Raw genomic sequence first — 20,495 nt, 5'->3', positions numbered from 1 at the left:
AATATAAAATACTACCATTTATACTACATAAGATGATATGCAATAATTCGATTACAATAGAGTGAGATAAATTATTCAGGGTTAAACACTTTATGTTTCTAATGCATTGATGCATTCATAACGTATTCAATTAAAATACACATAAAAATCTTGTTAAAAGCTAATAAATCTTGATATATATAATACTGTTACAGCTACTTGAAGAATTAATCAGTTGTAAGACACGGATGCAGCTGTAAAAAGTCGTACCAACTGTCACCAAACCATTTGAAAATCTCTCGCTTCTCAAGTGGAACTAACTTTACACTCAGTGAGTTTCTAATTATCTAAGAGTAAAGATTCAGTAGACTGTTTGCTATCACTCACCATCTGCTAGCGACAACTTCTTCCGGTTTATTTACCTAGACTTACTTTCGCCTTGTCGTTTGACAGTTTATTTTAAAAGCTAACTGTCTGCTTGGCTACTTTTACTGGATATTGATGATCTCATTATGTAAGTCAGTAATTTTATTAAGCTATCTGCATACGTGTACTTCTAGATAATTACGAGTAAACTGTTTCCATCTGTCCACGATATGTTACACGTTGGCAAAATCATTTTATCAGGATTATCTTTTTGCCAGATAATGGTTATAATAAGACTAATGTTTTTGAGATTTTGTATTTTGAGTGAATCCAGGACTAAAAACTCCTAATTGTTGCTCTATCATATCGCACAGATGTTTTACCTATAACACACTAATATGCACAATCAGGATCCTGTTTCCTAATGTTTCCTTATCCTTGTATTGTTCTCAAGATAAAAAACCCCTTTTTATAAAATACCTACTACGTTTTGGCAAATTTTATGTAAGAATATAACAAAGAAAATATCAATGACCAATACATCAATATATTCCTCCTCCTAGTGCTTAGCTTTTGACTGTAGTACCAATTAAAGGGTATGAATGGAATCATATCCTTAGTAGTCCTGTAAAACACTTTGCCACTCATCGCATTTTTACCTTTGACTATCAATATATTATTAATTATTTTTAAAAACGCTATAAAGATATATTGATTTTACAATGATAAAGAGTATCGAATTTAAAACAAATCTTTATTATGTAAACTGTAAAAAATTTAGAGTTCTAATCGGTTATTATTCATACTGGGTGTCCCAAAATTACAGGACCAAACTTCACCAAATTGTTCAGGTGAAACTGAACGAAAAATGTCATGTAATGTATTGTCCTATCTAGATTCGTTTACCTTAGATCGGCCAATTTGTTTTTTACATACATGTAATTTTATTTTCAATACAGGTTTACCGATTTTGTTGAAACTTGGCATAAATATTATAAACATGAACATAAGTTGTAAAAAAATATTTTTTTAAATCTTATGTGTATTTTCAAAATGGCGGCAATTTAAAATATTAAAATCCTAAATAAATTGAAAACCAACAGTTTTTTTTAAATAATATCAATATCAAAATGTAGTATTTATAAACAACATATTTCTCATAAATATTAATATTTAGCTTCATAAGTCTCTAAATCAAACGTAACAGATCCGTGCAGGGATATTAATCAACATTGTAAGTGGAAAATTGTAACTTTAGTACGTGGTAACTGAAGAGCGTAAAATAGTTATCGTTACATTGTATAATATATATTTCTGTTTTACATTTAGTAATGTCGTAATTATAAAGTGCTATTTTGACTAAATGAATTGCTTGAATTAGCTGAATAAAGGATCTATAACCGAAGATAAAAAACAAAGATCTTTTTAGGTACGTAAATATGAAAACTCATTTCAATTTAATTAGTAAAAGTTTTACATTATAATAAAAATCATACGTTTATAAAACAATTATTATTCTTTTAATATAACAATCAATCGTTATGGTAACAAATTTATTCACGTTTAAATAATTCTTATTTTGAAACAGCCAGACTTGTCAGAGTCAGTATTATAGACAGTTATTGGCAACACAACTGTTTACTGGATATAGTAAATCAAGCGCTCAGTTCCCGATGTTTCCGAACAGCTGCTACTTGTAAAGCTAAACGGATGACAACTTCTAATGTTACTGTGTGTTGTTAATCTGCCATACAGCTCTAAATCCACCTTATGCAAATAAGGCCACTTACCAGTAGTTACGAATTTAGATAAATTTTTGGACCAATCACCAATCATCAGTTTCACCAACAACTGGTTTAGTAATATGATACATCCAATAAAATACTAAACACTTAACTGAAGATGGCTGAAATAACATTTTTCTTCGCTAATATATGTTTCTTTTTTGTCGGAAGCAAAAGATTAGCTGAGCGTATTTACTTGTGAAATGAATCTATGGTTCAGGATAAGTTAAAATTACGGGACCTTATATAAAATAATCCAAAACGCTCATAAAATTGACTGTATTTACTAATTTTCAATAATTATTCTAAATTTGCTAATGAGGTGCTAATTACTTGTAAATGTAGACCTAATAAAGATTTATGGCGGGAAGGCAAAAGTGTGCGGAAGTTTAGGAATGTAAAGATACTGTAGTAAAACATCACAATCTAACATAATATTACATCCTGTCTAAAATTGATAGTGCAGTAGCAAAACATCGTAAGTGACGCGATGAAAATGATTATTTCTGGCAGTTTATGTAGATTAGAGTTGAGATACACAAACTCTTTTGCACCCATAACAAATTTTCAAGTCTCGTATAGTGTATTAAATTAAATAGGAGAAGTTGAACTTCATTATCTTAGAAACTTAAACTAGTAAAATTATCCGTTTATACGGACACAGTTAATATTTAATGTTGTTTCATTGTCAAGTTAACGTTGGTTAAATTAATTTTTACATAAAGAAATGAAGGCATCTATGTTAACGTAGTTATAAATAAAATAAAACGTCGTCTATTTCATATGAAACTACTGATTTCGCAGGTACAAGGTATAGCATTTATTTACAGTATTTATTGTTTTCAAATGTAAATGGATTTTATAAGGAAACTTAAATAATTTTAAGTATTCTCACTTATGTGAGAACACATAGTTAATTACAAAACATTTTATAGTATTTGTACTATTAAAAGGTACGAGTGTTGCCAATATTTAGAGGTGAGGTTTCAAGCTAAATTTTATGTTTATAGGCCAATTCGTTTTAGAGATATCGTGTAGACAGACAAACAAAAGGGGTTATTCCCCTAGAGTGATAACTTTGCTAACGCTCAATCAGATACAATATTTACAAATATAATTATAGACCCAGATAATTGTCAATTTCTCATAGATAGTAGTTTTAGTGTTAATCAGCAGAAACGGTAATGTTTGATTCGGACTATTCTTTAATTCATTATGTTTTCTAAAATTATTTATTGTTGACTTTCCTTAGTTGGAATAATAACTCCTACTGTATTCTTTATAATAAGCCAGCATTTATTGCAGTGTATTTGCAATAAAACTTAGCGACAGGGTTACCTAGTACTAAGCATATTAAAATGATAGGATATGTAGAGTTTAAAATTTTCCTGAAATGATTTCATCCATAACTTTCAGTTCGGTACCTGCGATCTTCGAAAGAAAATTCCGCTTCTCGATTAAATACACAGATTTTTCAATAAATCAGATATATCTACATTTTCTGTGATTAAAAATAATATACACACTATTATAATATCTACATAAATAGCATTCCAATTTTCCAAGCAACATAAAAACTATCAAAATGATCATTAAATGTATTTAAAATAATATCTTTCACTTAATTATATGGACGTACTTATAAACTGATTTTTTATCAAGGAGGAAAATCATTTTACAAACTCCTAAACTGGTATAACTAAAAAATATTACAGAGTCTTTTTAGGTATAGAGTGAGGATATACATTTTAAGTATTCCTAGAAAAGGCTAGGTATAATATAATGATCTATTTGTCAATAGGGTCCGTTTGACTAGGGTTTGTTTAAGGATGGGTGCAGCAATAGCCATTGTTATAACTACCTATCACTAATTTCTATGTAAATTATTGAAAAACTGTGTTTTTTCCGGTCCGAAAAATATGTGAGTTTTAAATAATCTCTCATCAAAGATGCAGTATTTGCCGTCACATGTTAGTGGATATAATGAGCGAGGCAGTAAAGGTGGCAGTAATGCGAATATCAACGTTGCCCGCTTAACCTCCATTTTTTGTGAGTGCAAATTTTATGTATATATTGTGAAAAAGAACTACGAAGCCAACAATTTATCATGATCTTTGCACTGTAAATTCCAAATAAACAATAACTAAATAGCAAAACAATTCTTTAATATTAAAGGATTTGCATGAAGGTGGGGTTTTGTTTTGTAAGATAATTCAGCTTACATGGTTAACACAGTTTCCATGAAGGGATAAAAACTGTTCTTCACAATAACAAAATAACACAATAAAATATGGTCATTATACAATTTGAGCAATAGAATAATTTTCTCATTCGTTGTGCTCGTCAATCATTTAAATTCGTGGCCGTTATTAGTCGATTCAAGAGGTTATTGTGTCATTTTGTATTCCTCTTTGGGATGTCGATAGACCTGATTGTTTCACAAGCCGACTAGCTAGCGAGCACTATCTCATCCTGTCTCATCAGGTCACTGTGGTAAGCAAGCTGCGGCAACCATTGATGTCTTAAAGACTACACTTCCCGATGATAGCGCCATTCTACGTGTTGTTCATCTGGTGGTCACACAAGTATCGGAGATAGTTTCTGCCACACTTAATGTTGCTATTCAGAATTCAAGGTCAGAAATTGAATACCTGAAAGCTGATGTGCCAGGCTATAAGGAACAGTCGACTTGCTTTAATTCTATTTTTAATATTATAAATGTTTAACTTCCTATTATTCACTTTTAAACAACTGACGAAGATAAAATATTACTTTATTATGCCAATTGAATTAGATTTTACTATGTTATTAGCTTAAAATAATGTATTTTAATTTTTCAATGTTTGCATTTAAGAAACAGTGACAGGAGAAACAGTGATCGTCACAATCACACGTTTTATATGCCCAGTGATTTTAGCTCACTGGAAACTACATATGTAATAAAAGTTTATTACATTCGGAACAGTGTTGTAAAACTAATATTATTATTTTTAACGTCAGTATTTTATATTTTACATTTTATCTAGATTGATACAGTAAGAAATTAATTATTATGTTTATTTATTTAGTTTCAGCAGTTAATTCAGACTCATTTCATGTGTAAGAGGATTGTGTACGAGGTGTCAAATATTTCTAAAGTTAAAAGATTTTAAATTCCAAAAAACAAGTGTTATTCCTATATAGAAAATTAATCATCTGGCCTGATATATTTTACAGTACAAACACTCACTTTTATACTCATCTCTGTCGCTCATTGTGTTTTTATACGATTGTGCACAGGAGGGGAGATGATGATCATAACTATAAAGAACCACTACATCAACGCATGCTTTACCTTTACATTCCCAAATGCCAAATCCTCTTTCTTACCAGCAATTTATTATCCTATATCCTCATAGCTTTGTGTGTTCAATTCACTGTAATTATTTATTTTTGTTGTTAATTATTACTTATAAAATCTTTGTTATGGTTGCTTTGTTAAGTTTGTAATATTTTATACAGACATGTTTCTATACCCCTCACTAATTACTTGTTGCATTATCTCATTGTTACGCTTAAACTGTCATCTTGTTATCCGTTAGCTTTGTTATTGTTGTTATTATAATTATTATTGTTCTCATTGTTGTTTTCTAGTTGTATATGATTATTATTGCAGACTATAAGTATTTTATATAACCATGTATTATTTATAAATATTTGGTCACCTGTTGCTATGATAGTTTACTCAATGAATAAGTGCTACTCATTATCATCTAACTATTACTGTTGCATTGTTTTATGTAATTTTTGTAAGATATTTAAGCTGTCTTGAAGTGTTAATATATAGCAAATAAGTACTTTAATGTAAAAATGGTGGAACCGTTGATAAATAAATAAATGTAGATACTCCCATCAGCCAACTGTGACACTCATAGGTCGATTATTATAGTTTATAATGTCTCTTAACAGCATATTAATAAATTATTTATGATCAATACAATATTACTTTGTGGTTTATAAATGACAAAAGTAAAAAATTATCTGTATTACCGAATACTTAATAAGACATGGAAGAGTTAATTAGTAACTGTTAAAAATTAAATAACCAAATAAAAGATGTTACTTATCTGAGATGCTCTCTTCATAAGTACGTTCAAACTGTTTATGCAAAACCAGCAAAAGTAAGAAATGTCAACATTGTAATTTATATCATGTGCGGGAATCGTGCTTAATCCATCTTTACATTGTTTGAATGTTTATCAATTAGTAAAGTTTTTATCGTAAGTCTAATATGTACAAATACTGGAAAAATCTGGTTTCTGTTAGTACCATATGATACCAGACATGTCGTGTATAGGAGGCAATTGAATACAAGTAAACATCCTACTTCGTCTTCACTTTGAGGTAATTACAAACTCACATAGTATACAGTTACTTCCACTGAGAAAAAGCTTGAAAATCAATTGGGAGCTTTAATAAGTAATGACTTATATATAATTCAGCATTATCATGCTGTTTTATGGACAGTTGGTAATGCAATCTACAATGATTTTTTTTCGTTGTACGTGTATTGTAATTTGACAGATAACATCCGAAGAGATTATTTACTTTCTAAAAGGTTTCTTTATTGTACCTCTATTACATTTCAAATGGTGAAAGACACTAATGTCAAAACACAATTTCTGAAATGTGGAAAATTATAAAATTATTTGTCATTATAATATTTATAACATTTTCAATAATTGAATGTGAAGTTAAGAGCCATTTAGATACTATAGTTTGCCGCATAAAAGAAATCCAACACTTAAAACAATAAAGTTTTTTAGTATAATTATCTGTGATAATTTTCTTATTTTAACATGTACAACCAGACGCTGTTGTGATTTCTTGTAAAGTTGCACTTGTTTAATATTTAAAGTATGCACTAATAACAGTGTATTTGATATGAATTACTAATAAAAATATAGGGAAAACCTAAAAAGCGGTATACCTATTAGTTATGTTCAAAATTAGACAACTAATATGAATTTACGTGCTAAAATAAAGTGGTAAAAGTATTTGAAATCAGTATTCTTATGGAACTAAAATCAACATGGCTGTAAGTGTCACCGGCTCTTACATTCTCGATTTCAAAGTATCTGTTATAGAAATTTGTCGACGACGACGTCGATGTTCGACTAAAAAGTTTCAACACGTCGCTAACACTAATATTTGCATGTCGTCTGTTGAGAAAAGGTTACTACTAAAGCAAGTATTATGTAGTGAAATAAAGATAGTTAAAATTAAAATTTATCTAATGCCAGTACACACATCATAAAGCCAAATCCCAAAACTTCAATATAAAAAATGCAATATTCTTTAGTTGGAAAATCTTGTAAATTCGTAATATCTTGAGAGGATGGTAGGAATTGGCTGTGGATTCTACACTGAGTACCTTAATTGTAAACTGTGTTTATTTTATCAAGTTGATGGATAATTATCAAATAATTTTAATAACCAGTTTGGTCTCACAACCAAACAAATTTAGCTATAACAAAAGCTGCAAAATGTATTCAGAGCGGGTCATTATCATTAAGTCCACACCCCCAAGGCCGTCCACCTTGTTGTTACAGACCGTGTCGTTTGTGCACATTTAACTATCAGTTATATAATTTGAATAATCCGCAACTGATATATTATTATAATAGTGTATGAGACTGCAAAATATAATATAATTGCAATTGACATCATATTTATGGTAACTTTTTTCAATTAAGAAAGCTTGTTGATTTAAAAGTTATGTTATCAAAAGTCATCGTTTCAATTAATGCGCAAAGTTTTTTTCCAAAAATTACGCCTAAAGAATGGTACTATAAAAATGAAAGTATTAATTTTATAAAGGTTAAAACTCTGGATCGTGTTAACATAATGAACAGGCGTTTTGATAACCTGGTGGTGAGTTACATTAATGGACATAGCATATAAACCTTTTACGTGGAAAAATACATTTACGCAAACATTTTCATAATGATCATTCAAATAGTTTCTGAGTCTACAGATAGATATTCACATTATGGTGTATCTGTTCAGTTAAAGTTACACAACTTAAAGATTTGTTCAGCTGTAAGAGGCAGATGCAACTGTAGCCTATACAGTCGTACCAATAGTCATCAGTCTGTCTGAAAATATCTCTCTCCTCAACTGTAAGTAACTTTTTACCCAGTGCAGTAGAGTGTTTTGTCATCCCTCATCACGTGCTAAAAGTCCAATTCCATTTTCTTCATCTATATATACTGTAATTTGACATATTAATAAAATATTTGAAATTGTAAGAGTGTGTTACTTACAGGCACTTCTAAAGGATTCCGAAAAATATACCATACATACAGAATGGCAAAGTTCAATTTCTAGTCTTAGTTACCAATTCCGATGGTAGTTTCATATTATTTCCACAAATTATTATGTTTTCAATATATCATATATCATATGACCATAAACTTGCTTAATGAAGTTTTAGAATACAACTGTATGATGTATTATAAATTTTATTTAATATTGAACGGAGAGTACTGTTTAATTTAATATCTTGGTGGGTGAGAAAAAGTATGGAATTAAAATGAATTGTCAGCAAGTCAAATAGCATATTTAGTTTATTTGAAAATTTTAAAATTAAAATACTATTGGGAAGTAAAGTGAGACGAGTTTGTTGAAGAAATTGTAGGATATTGGTCTCATTATTGGTAATCATAGTCTAGTGAATAAATTTCAACTGTAAATGTAGCAGAATCTTAAATGAAGTGATTTATAAATAAATAACTTGTTTATAGAATTTATAACTTATATAAAAAATTTACTAAAAGATCTTCTAATGTAACGAATGAACGATGCATATTATTATATATGGTCCCTCAATTTGAGTTCAGTTATAAAGTCCTTAATTGATACAAAAACATACATGTATGGAGTAACAATTAATTATTTTTCGTATAAACTATAATTGTCATAGTTAAAATCAAATTATTTTTATACACTTGAAAAAGCAAGAAAACTAATATGGAAAGTACATTAAACGAATGATTAGTTTTTTATACAAAATGTATAAATATTGGTTAATTTTCAATGTGTTGGTGGTTAAAACAGTGAGGTACATTTAGCGTATCGTAGGCTGCCTAGTATTGATGTGTCAGAAGAAAAACTTTAGATATGTTTAGTCGATACACTTGACACTAATGTTAATATTTCGTAGTATTGGTTGATAATCTTCTTTTAGTTAATAATTAGAATTGAGTGTGGATTGTTTGCAGAATAAGTTTCTTCATTTACGTCAAACAAGATTTTGTTATAAAACATGTATTTTTGGTTACGAGCAAAGGAAAGTGGGCCACTAATAGTGCATCAGCTGCCAAATATAAGATGCATCTATCCTCGTGTTATGTTGGCTTGTACTAAGTTAACGGTTCTATCTTAGAAAACATACCTTCAAATACAAAACAAACTAAAACTGATATCTACAACTTCGGATTGAATCTTGAAGAAGAATTTCCTGACACTGAAGAAAATGCAGAAACCCTATAGAACCGTTAAAAAGCTTTAAAAATATGACAATGGGCAATGGAAAATTTACGGATGCATAGTAATAATGAAACTAAACTCGGTTGAAAGAAGACAACTGTTGTTCTTTGCTTTCCATAAGGCTTTCCTCCTACAATATCTCCTTTCAGGGCGTCACGAAGAATGCAGCATGGTGATTTGAGAGTTGAAAAACCCACCATTTTGTTAGTTTTAAAAATTAAATTTTCTCTATTCCTAATTGATGGGATGTACAAACAAAACGCTTTAAGTGTTTCAAATGCATTTATTCAGGTTTGAGGTTTTATACAAGCTCGGTAAGTCAGACATACGTCGAAAATACCGATTAGGCTAATTTTTACGAATCTATATAGAACCTCAGTATATAATGCTGGTAAGAGCGATATTGCTCGAAATATCTCCTCTCATAAATAGCTAAGATATGCAGTGCCACATAGCATTTATTTTACTTTTGTTTAAAAGTTAAAACATTAATTTGAAATGCATAGCATGAATATTAAACACTAGGATTTTGAAACTCATTTTATTCCTTGTGCCAACGTGCGCCACAGTGATCCTACGATAAGAATATTCATTATAGTACGAGGCATCATGGCAAGCCAGGCCGTGTGGACCGTTACACCATTCCGCTTCTCCCATCACCGTGTGCGTTGTCCCATTGTCGTATCAGTATCAGCTGATACTCGGTATGATGTTATGCGACATTTCACTTTGTTTCGTTTTTTTACAAGCGTTTTTCTTTGGCATTTGATTATTCTGTATATTCTTATTTATTATTACTTTTTCTCACGTTCTGTGTCCTAGTGCAAACACGTGTTAATTTAAATCGTGAAAGTAAATGAATTAGAACTACACATGACAAGTGAAGATAAACAGAACGATCGCTCGACTTTTGAATTCATTATCCCATCACTACAAATTTTCTGTTGCAGAAAAAGTTAAAGAACCTGCAGCAGCCCATTAGACCACGCTATTTACCCAGAAGCTGCTACAGATAATGTTCCTGGATACAATACCCTGCCAACCCCCCTTTCGTCAACGAAAAATATGCCAATTGGAGACAGGGAGGAACTCAGTACACCATCGTCCCAGCAAACGCAGGCCAGCCTAATACCACTCGATGGAAGCGGATCCAGGCTAAAGGTTGTCTGCAGCAATGGACGAGTACGACGACGTCGAAGAGTAGATCCATCTATCAGCACCACCACGACCATCACCTCCACCACTAACCCTGGGTACGTGCAACCATGCCATGAAGTACCAAATCTACACTTTGCAGTGAACTTTAAATCAAACTAAAAGCTTAATAGAAATTCTTTATTACGTTGATCAATAACCAATTTACATTAACCCTGGAACCATACACCTCAATTTTTGTCACACTAACCGTACACTGGGGTACTGTGTGCCCCAAAAATTAAAAAATATTTTTTTTCATATTAAGTAAATTATTTTTTATTAAAAACACATCTTATTGGTTTACAAGTTTTTGAACAATGAAAACAAAAATATATTGATACAATTTTAAGTATATTCAAGGCTGTAAAACATACATACAAGAAAAAGTTACATTTGTATGAAGGTTTAGTTTAGATCCTGAACTTTCAAGTTTTTTTCTAGTTTTCACTCCTGCAATCAACACAAACAGAATCAGAATGTGTTTTGCAAGTAAACTGCTTACACTCATCACATAAGTTGGTGGTTTTTGTGTCTTTGCTCCGGGGACAAATGCTGCACCTTCCGGCCTTACGGTTGACAGGTGCTGGCTTGACTGGCACTTGCACACCAAGTTGTTCCGCAATGGAAAGCCTAATCCCTCTTCGAATTGATGTGTTTTGCAGCCGCTGTTCCATCCAAGGCCTCATGAGGTCTTCTGCCAGAGTAAACAAGAATGTAAGTCTAGACATTGGGGTTAGGTTTGACTTCATATAGGTATTCTCTTTGTAAATAATGTAGGAGTTCAAACCAATACTATTTAACATTCCATAAAATATGCACATAGGCCATCTCCTCGTTTTCCTGCTGCATGAGTACTGAGCAGACATTTGATCCAGTACATCAACCCCTCCTTTCGTACAGTTATAAAAGTGAATCATTTCTGGCAAAATGGTACCTTTCTGTAAGCTGGAACCTTGGTGCATGTTAGATAGGAGAAGCACGATTTTATTTTTCTTTGCTGCATAAGACACCATTGTTAGTTGTTTGTCAAACAAAAAACAGTGATGTTTCCGCTGGTCTGTTTTTCAACATTTCTGGTGGAATGTGTGGTTTATTCTTTCGTAAAGTTCCAACCATTGTTATATTATGCTTTTCGAGCATCTCGTTGAAAAGTGGTACCGAAGAAAACCAATTATCAACGGTTATATTTCGGTTACTACCTTTAATGGGATCCGACAACTTTTCCACAAAAAATGTTGCTTGGGGTTTTCCTTCAGTATCCATTTTTTTCCCAATATAAGGAATGGCATTAATCAAATACCATTTGTATTACATAACATTACAATTTTTATATACCATATTTGGCAGGCTTATTTGGGATATACATACGAAATTGGCAGTTACCCCTGAAAAGCTAGCAACTGTTCATCAATTGTGCAATACGCTCCAGGAGTGGTAGAGCTCTTTGCAGTGCTGGATAAATATATCCCAAATTTCTCGGATTGCAGCAAAAGGATCCAGCTCTTTTCTCGCATCTCGAGTAGTCTTTTCATCGAACCTCAAACAATTGATTAAGAATTCAAATCTACGAAGAGGCATGACAGTTTTTGTTATGCGAAGTCCTCTTGATTCATGCCAAAGAATTTCGATTGGAGTGTGGTTTTGTTTTTGAGCACCAAAATAAATCACAAGTCCTAATAAGGCTCTTATCTCGACTGGACACGTTTCTCCGGTACAACTTTGATTGTTGTATTGTAATTTTTGATCTCTAATCTCCTGGTTAGTATGATAAAACTATCTTATTTATAATAGTTTCATCCAAAAATAGGTCAAATACCTGAGTAGGATTTGTGACTCCCCTAGCAGCTCCTTCTGGACGAGATCTAAATAAAATTATATTTCTTCTTGGCGTTCTGCCAACTCTTGTAGATGGTTTTGTAGACCAGCGATGTTTATTTTTTCCCAAAAGTTGGTTGTTTTTTTTTTAGTTGGATTACATTTTGTTGCTGATCATGAGAACTGTTACCTCTTATGTCTGCGTCATCTTCATCATCTTCTGACAGAACCTGTGCTGAAGTTGTGGGTACAGGCTCAACACTTTCTTCAAAACTTCGTCTCGCCCTTTTTTTCTTATGCAGAATTTCTGACACTTCTTCCTCTTTGTCACTTTCAGTTGGTAAATACTCATCCTCCGATGCATCAGGCGAAAACAAATCTGATAAGACATCGTCATCTTCTACATAGTCCAGTTCATTCTCATAATCAGGTTGATCTTCAAATACATCAAGCTGATCGGTCTCAGATGATCGAAGTAATTCATTTAAAATGTCTTCATCATCTTCCAGGTTATCCATGATTATTTAAACAACACAAAAACAAAAAATAACAGACATAAAACAAAATAACTAAAATATGTACACCTGTGGATAAAGTAACACTAACCGTACACTGGGGAACTGAGTGCCCCAAACATGAACTGTAGACAAACAGCGATGAGTCACGCACACGGCAAACAATGCAACTGACTGGTCGCCACAAACAAGCAAAAGTCGCGGAGTATGGTGGCGCTGCGCGTTGCCAACATAAAACTACAGCAAAAATGAAAAATCCCTGGGGCACTCAGTACCCCGGTGTACGGTTCCAGGGTTAATAACTATTCTGAAATCAAGATAAAGAATACTCAACCCTACCTAAGATAAAAGATAAAAGAACACCAAGTATGCTGTCTACCTTTGTATACATACAAAATACATACAAAAAGTACATACAAAATATAACCAAAGTGAATTTACCTTTGACAAGTCACAGATAAGAAAAAAAAACAATGGTTTTGCATATTGATTTTTACTAGTACTCAATCATACAATATATACTTACGTCATCAAATAATATATATACTTAAATCATGAAACCTGTTTTCCTAATTAATTCCAGCTAATCGTAGAATACTTTAAATATTATATATTTTACAAATATTATGTGGAAGAGGGTTATGTTATTTGAAAGGAAAACATCTAGTTGGTCTTGCTTTTAAAAGTATATTTGACATTACTTATATTGTTTCACCTAAAATATTGGTTGAGCGTTAGCGGTAGCGTACTGTATCTATCCGCAGATATTTCTAGAATGAATTGTAAAGTCCTGTAAAAAACGGGATATAAATCTATCCTAGTAGAAATCTAAGTAGGCAACTTCAGTTAAATGATGGTGTTTGTCTTTCCATGAGGTTTGGTTGGGCATTTATGTGAACTTACTGCCTTAGTTCTGTTTGGTTTCATGTCTGTCTGTCCGTAGGATATTTCGAAAATAAAATGAGCTACATGACTTTCATTTTAGATGCAACTTCAGCGACACCTTATAAAGCGCGACACGTAGATTAGCGTACTCCTCGGTATATGTTACAAAATAATTGAAAACCAACTATATAGGATGACAAATTTTCCACGCGATTTATTTATTTCAAGCTATTTCATTAATTTAGTCATTACGTCCGGAAGCAAACTAAATACCAGCAAATTATTATTTATTGAACGTAAAATAAAATAAATTATATGAACTATTTTACTTTTGTTTTAATGTCAGAGTTCACCGTCAGTTCCCAATCTTGTTAGCCGATGAGTAATATTGGTTACTATTACAAACAAATTAGCGTCAGTCTTATGGGAATTAGTTTATCATCCTTTGGATCTTGGTTTGATTAAAGCTTAAAACTAAAGTACATTTGCTAGGATAACCTCTTGCTACAGACAAAACTGTACCTGACAGGACAGTAATTTCAACCACTCAAAAGAATATGGAATGATACATACAAGCAAAAACAAAATTATTTCTATTATGTTTGATTTACAAATAGAAAATCATTAAATCTTGAAAGCGAATTGATCACCATACTTGCAATCTTACGGAAAGCTTTATTTCCAACAGGAATCATCTAGTTCGATAGTAATGCATGGAACTCAATGGGATTTAACTTACTCTCTGCGCACTGTTATCCTGCTGTCAATTTTTATTTTAGCTCCATAGCAACAGTGTTAACATTGAAAAATGTTTGTGTCGTGTTGCATGTTTCTTAAAATAAAGATTTGTGCACACCCAAATGCATTGTAATTTTATAAGATGTTTGTTTTCTTCCAAAAGAATAAGAAACCTCTTTACTTCACAATTTAAATATCCTCCAAAAGTACACGTTTTGATCAAAGTTAATAGGCATTGAACAACCAGAAGTAAGAGAGTGTAGTTTGTCATTTTTATCAATGGGGAGAACCCAAGGTAGTTTGAATAAGCTGGCTATTAATTTTCCGCTAGATATATATATCATGTTTCATCAGCTGAGCTATAGGCCTGAAAATTTTCAACTTTCTACAATGACAAGATCGAGTTTGAAGGTGTTGGTATCCACACTTTTGACGACACCGCGCCCATCCCTACACTACACAGTCGGACTAACAGTCTCTGTACAACACCAACACTTGGTGGTTTCGTTCTACCCTAGTGTGGTTAATTCAGAGAACTCTGGGTTATTTCCAAAAGAAACTGAACTCTAAAGCAGAAATCTCATGTTTCTTATGTTTGACTTTACATCTTAATATTGCCATAGCATATCGCGCACCACGTGATGAAGTATTTAGCATTGAGAATTTATTTTTGAGACGTAGTGAACCCTGGTGACGTATCATTTTGCTTTATGTTGCCAATCCAAATTCTGTTTTTAATATCCTATAATTTTGTAAGCAATATTACAGTACAAAATCATCTAACTAAAATTTTGACTAACTGTAAGTGCAGTTTTAATATAAAGCGTGAGTGGTGTTTAACTTCTTAGTAAAAATCTGAACTCTTAACTGAGGAGTTGGGATCTAGTATCAAATTTGAATTTGAGTTTTTTGTAAATGTATGCATTTTTTGCCGCTAAATCTATATTTATATTCGCGTTGATTGTTCTCTGACAGGACTACGTTTTATTTGCGATAGGAAGTTCTTATAATACATAGTCTGAGGTAAACTTAAAATTTGTCACCACCATATGAGTTATCTTTTTATTTTTATTAATGGCGTCAAGTAACTATTCTGAAATCAAGATAAAGAATACTCAACCCTACCTAAGATAAAAGATAAAAGAACACCAAGTATGCTGTCTACCTTTGTATACATACAAAAATACATACAAAAAGTACATACAAAATATAACCAAAGTGAATTTACCTTTGACAAGTCACAGATAAGAAAAAAAACAATGGTTTTTGCATATTGATTTTTACTAGTACTCAATCATACAATATATACTTACGTCATCAAATTAATATATATACTTAAATCATGAAACCTGTTTTCCTAATTAATTCCAGCTAATCGTAGAATACTTTAAATATTATATATTTTACAAATATTATGTGGAAGAGGGTTATGTTATTTGAAAGGAAAACATCTAGTTGGTCTTGCTTTTAAAAGTATATTTGACATTACTTTATATTGTTTCACCTAAAATATTTGGTTGAGCGTTAGCGGTAGCGTACTGTATCTATCCGCAGATATTTCTAGAATGAATTGTAAATGTCCTGTAAAAAAACGGGGATATAAATCTATCCTAGTAGAAATCTAAGTAGGCAACTTCAGTTAAATGATGGTGTTTGTCTTTCCATGAGGTTTGGTTGGGCATTTATGTGAACTTACTGCCTTAGTTCTGTTTGGTTTCATGTCTGTCTGTCCGTAGGATATTTCGGAAAATTAAAATGAGCTACATGACTTTCATTTTTAGATGCAACTTCAGCGACACCTTATAAAGCGCGACCACGTTAGATTAGCGTACTCCTCGGTATATGTTACAAAATAATTGAAAACCAACTATATATAGGATGACAAAATTTTTTCCACGCGATTTATTTATTTCAAGCTATTTCATTAATTTAGTCATTACGTCCGGAAGCAAACTAAATACCAGCAAATTATTATTTATTGAACGTAAAATAAAATAAATTATATGAACTATTTTACTTTTGTTTTAATGTCAGAGTTCACCGTCAGTTCCCAATCTTGTTAGCCGATGAGTAATATTGGTTACTATTACAAACAAATTAGCGTCAGTCTTATGGGAATTAGTTTATTCTTCCTTTGGATCTTGGTTTGATTAAAGCTTAAAACTAAAGTACATTTGCTAGGATAACCTCTTGCTACAGACAAAAACTGTACCTGACAGGACAGTAATTTCAACCACTCAAAAGAATATGGAATGATACATACAAGCAAAAACAAAATTATTTCTATTATGTTTGATTTACAAATAGAAAATCATTAAATCTTGAAAGCGAATTGATCACCATACTTGCAATCTTACGGAAAGCTTTATTTCCAACAGGAATCATCTAGTTCGATAGTAATGCATGGAACTCAATGGGATTTAACTTACTCTCTGCGCACTGTTATCCTGCTGTCAATTTTTATTTTAGCTCTATAGCAACAGTGTTAACATTGAAAAATGTTTGTGTCGTGTTGCATTGTTTCTTAAAATAAAGATTTGTGCACACCCTAATGCATTGTAATTTTATAGATGTTTGTTTTCTTCCAAAAGAATAAGAAACCTCTTTACTTCACAATTTAAATATCCTCCAAAAGTACACGTTTTGATCAAAGTTAATAGGCATTGAACAACAGAAGTAAGAGGAGAGTGTAGTTTGTCATTTTTTATCTATGGGGAGAACCCAAGGTAGTTTGAAATAAGCTGGCTATTAATTTTCCGCTAGATATATATATCATGTTTCATCAGCTGAGCTATAGGCCTGAAAATTTTCAACTTTCTACAATGACAAGATCGAGTTTGAAGGTGTTGGTATCCACACTTTTGACGACACCGCGCCCATCCCTACACTACACAGTCGGACTAACAGTCTCTGTACAACACCAACCACTTGGTGGTTTCGTTCTTACCCTAGTGTGGTTAATTCAGAGAACTCTGGGTTATTTCCAAAAGAAACTGAACTCTAAAGCAGAAATTAATTTTTCACTTTACATCTTAATATTGCCATAGCATATCGCGCACCACGTGATGAAGTATTTAGCATTGAGAATTTATTTTTTGAGACGTAGTGAACCCTGGTGACGTATCATTTTGCTTTATGTTGCCAATCCAAATTCTGTTTTTATATCCTATAATTTTGTAAGCAATATTACAGTACAAAATCATCTAACTAAAATTTTGACTAACTGTAAGTGCAGTTTTAATATAAAGCGTGAGTGGGTGTTTAACTTCTTAGTAAAAAATCTGACTCTTAACTGAGGAGTTGGGATCTAGTATCAAATTTGAATTTGAGTTTTTTGTAAATGTATGCATTTTTTTGCCGCTAAATCTATATTTATATTCGCGTTGATTGTTCTCTGACAGGACTACGTTTTATTTGCGATAGGAAGTTCTTATAATACATAGTCTGAGGTAAAACTTAAAATTTGTCACCACCATATGAGTTATCTTTTTATTTTTATTAATGGCGTCAAGAGGCCTCGTGCAAAGTGTTTTAACAGGTTTAGGGAGTTAGTGTTTTGGGTAAAGACGAGGAAAAATTATGAATTTTAAGTAGAATAACAAAAAATCTATGTTATGTGATGTATCTAGATAGTACTATTACCAAATGTTATATTCATTTACTATTATTTTTTAGGAAAAAAATATTAAAATGTTTGTGTTAAATATTTATTACAGCTTAAAAATGTAAATGCTGTAAGAATGTTTGTATTTATATATATATATAGTTATTTTGTGCATGTGCATGTCACAGAACCCCTCCTAACTTTAGTGAAACTAAACAACTTTTCGTATTTTCACCTCAATTTCGCTAATGCGGTTGAAACATTAATTTATTTTTACATTTTAGGATATATTAAGTTAGGGTGCTTGATCATAAGTGTAATTTAGATTGCTAAGACAATGTTACTAACTATACAATACTTACAACGTACATATCGCACCAGTGACGAATTTCTAACGTCTAATTCTCTGCCAATACTATTTATTGGCTTTAATATCAAGTGTTTGTTACACTAAAGTCTAAGACACTGACATTACAGAGTTCAGCTGGTCATGGACAACTTTATGTTAAGATACGTCAGGAATCTATTATTCACTTCGTGTGTGAACTCGATAAAATAAACTGCAGATTTAAATAATTACAAAAACATTAGCTTAACGTAACAATTATACAAAATTTTAAGATTTCAAGACTAAGGCCAACTATATAAGTCAACTGCACTGTAACGTCAGTTAGACCAGGCTTCAGACGTCGCGGTGCAAGGGTCGCCTTGTAATCCTCTGGGTTTCTTGAGACGGAGGACAAACTATAAACGCTGTTTTACCCACCTTAATGAACAAAGTCGTGAATGCTTGCAGAAAAGGTACTCGAAACTTGTTAGCTTCCTTAGCATTGTGATCTGACATTTTTACAGTACAGTGACTAAAGTAATAAAAGGAGGAATGAACACTTATATACTAACTTGCACATCACTGTACAGTATTATAAGAGGACATAAATTAAACATTTATTTGTAATAGATTTTAACTCTTCCATTTATGCTGAAAGTAGATTACAAACCCCGAAAGTACAGTGTTCTGAAGCAAAGAAGTCTTTTCAAGCATATGTATGTACGATTATATATTTTTTATTTATTGATAGAAAATTTTAAATAAAAGGTTAAGGATTAATTTAATACTTACAATTTAAATAAAACTGTATCGTTTGTAAAGGAGTTTTTCCTCTTGCAGCTCTATCCTGCGGGAAATCCCACCTCCGCAGTAGACTTTTGTGAGGAGATTCTATTCTGGGTTACTAAAGTAAAATGAGAAACACAGTTTAAATGAAACATTCTGTCTTATAATATATTTAGTTTTTCCTTGTATTTTTCGATCTTATAGTCTATTTTGGTTGGAATTTGATTAAGTTTATATTACTTATTTTTACTTATTAATACTTATTTTCAGTATACAGCTAAAGATTTATATTTTTAATGTCAGTATTATTATTAATGAAATGTCGATTACTAGTTTTATTGGTTTGATCTAATAAAACGGAAAAAATGTTTAGTGGAGGAAAAGTCTATGGTAGTTAGTTACCTCTTGCAACGTTACCTGATATGATTTGAACCAGCGCTAACTCTAACTCATGTCTAACGTCAACTCCGCCGATAAAGACCATAAGGCAACCGTCGCCCCCTCCGATATATTATTAACAACGTATATATTCTGAAAATTGTTGTACGACCCACAATAATTATCCTACAATTTCAAATAGAGATACATACAAGTGTATATCAGTAGAGATTGTATGTCACTACCCGTTAAATTTCTAAGCACATACACAAAAGTTAAAATTATCAGTCAAACGCCACAGGGACAGTACATCTAGAGGAAGACCGGAATCAGCTGTCGCTAGCAGGTGGTGAGTGACGACAACTACTCTACTGCATCTTTACTAGCAGATAATTAGAAACTCACTCGGTGTATATTTACTTCCACTTTAGAAGCGAGAGATTAACAAACTGTTTGGTGACAGTTGGCACGAATGTCTTAATCTTCATCCGTTCCTTAAAGCTCAACGAATCTCCAATTTGTAGAATTTAATTGAATTCTTTCTGAGAAAATAAATTATTAATAAAATTACTAATTTTCTTTTAAGATTT

Source organism: Homalodisca vitripennis, chromosome 6 (assembly GCF_021130785.1).
Source record: "Homalodisca vitripennis isolate AUS2020 chromosome 6, UT_GWSS_2.1, whole genome shotgun sequence".
Taxonomy (NCBI): Eukaryota; Metazoa; Arthropoda; class Insecta; order Hemiptera; family Cicadellidae; genus Homalodisca; species Homalodisca vitripennis.
Note: the sequence above shows the minus strand (reverse complement) of the source record.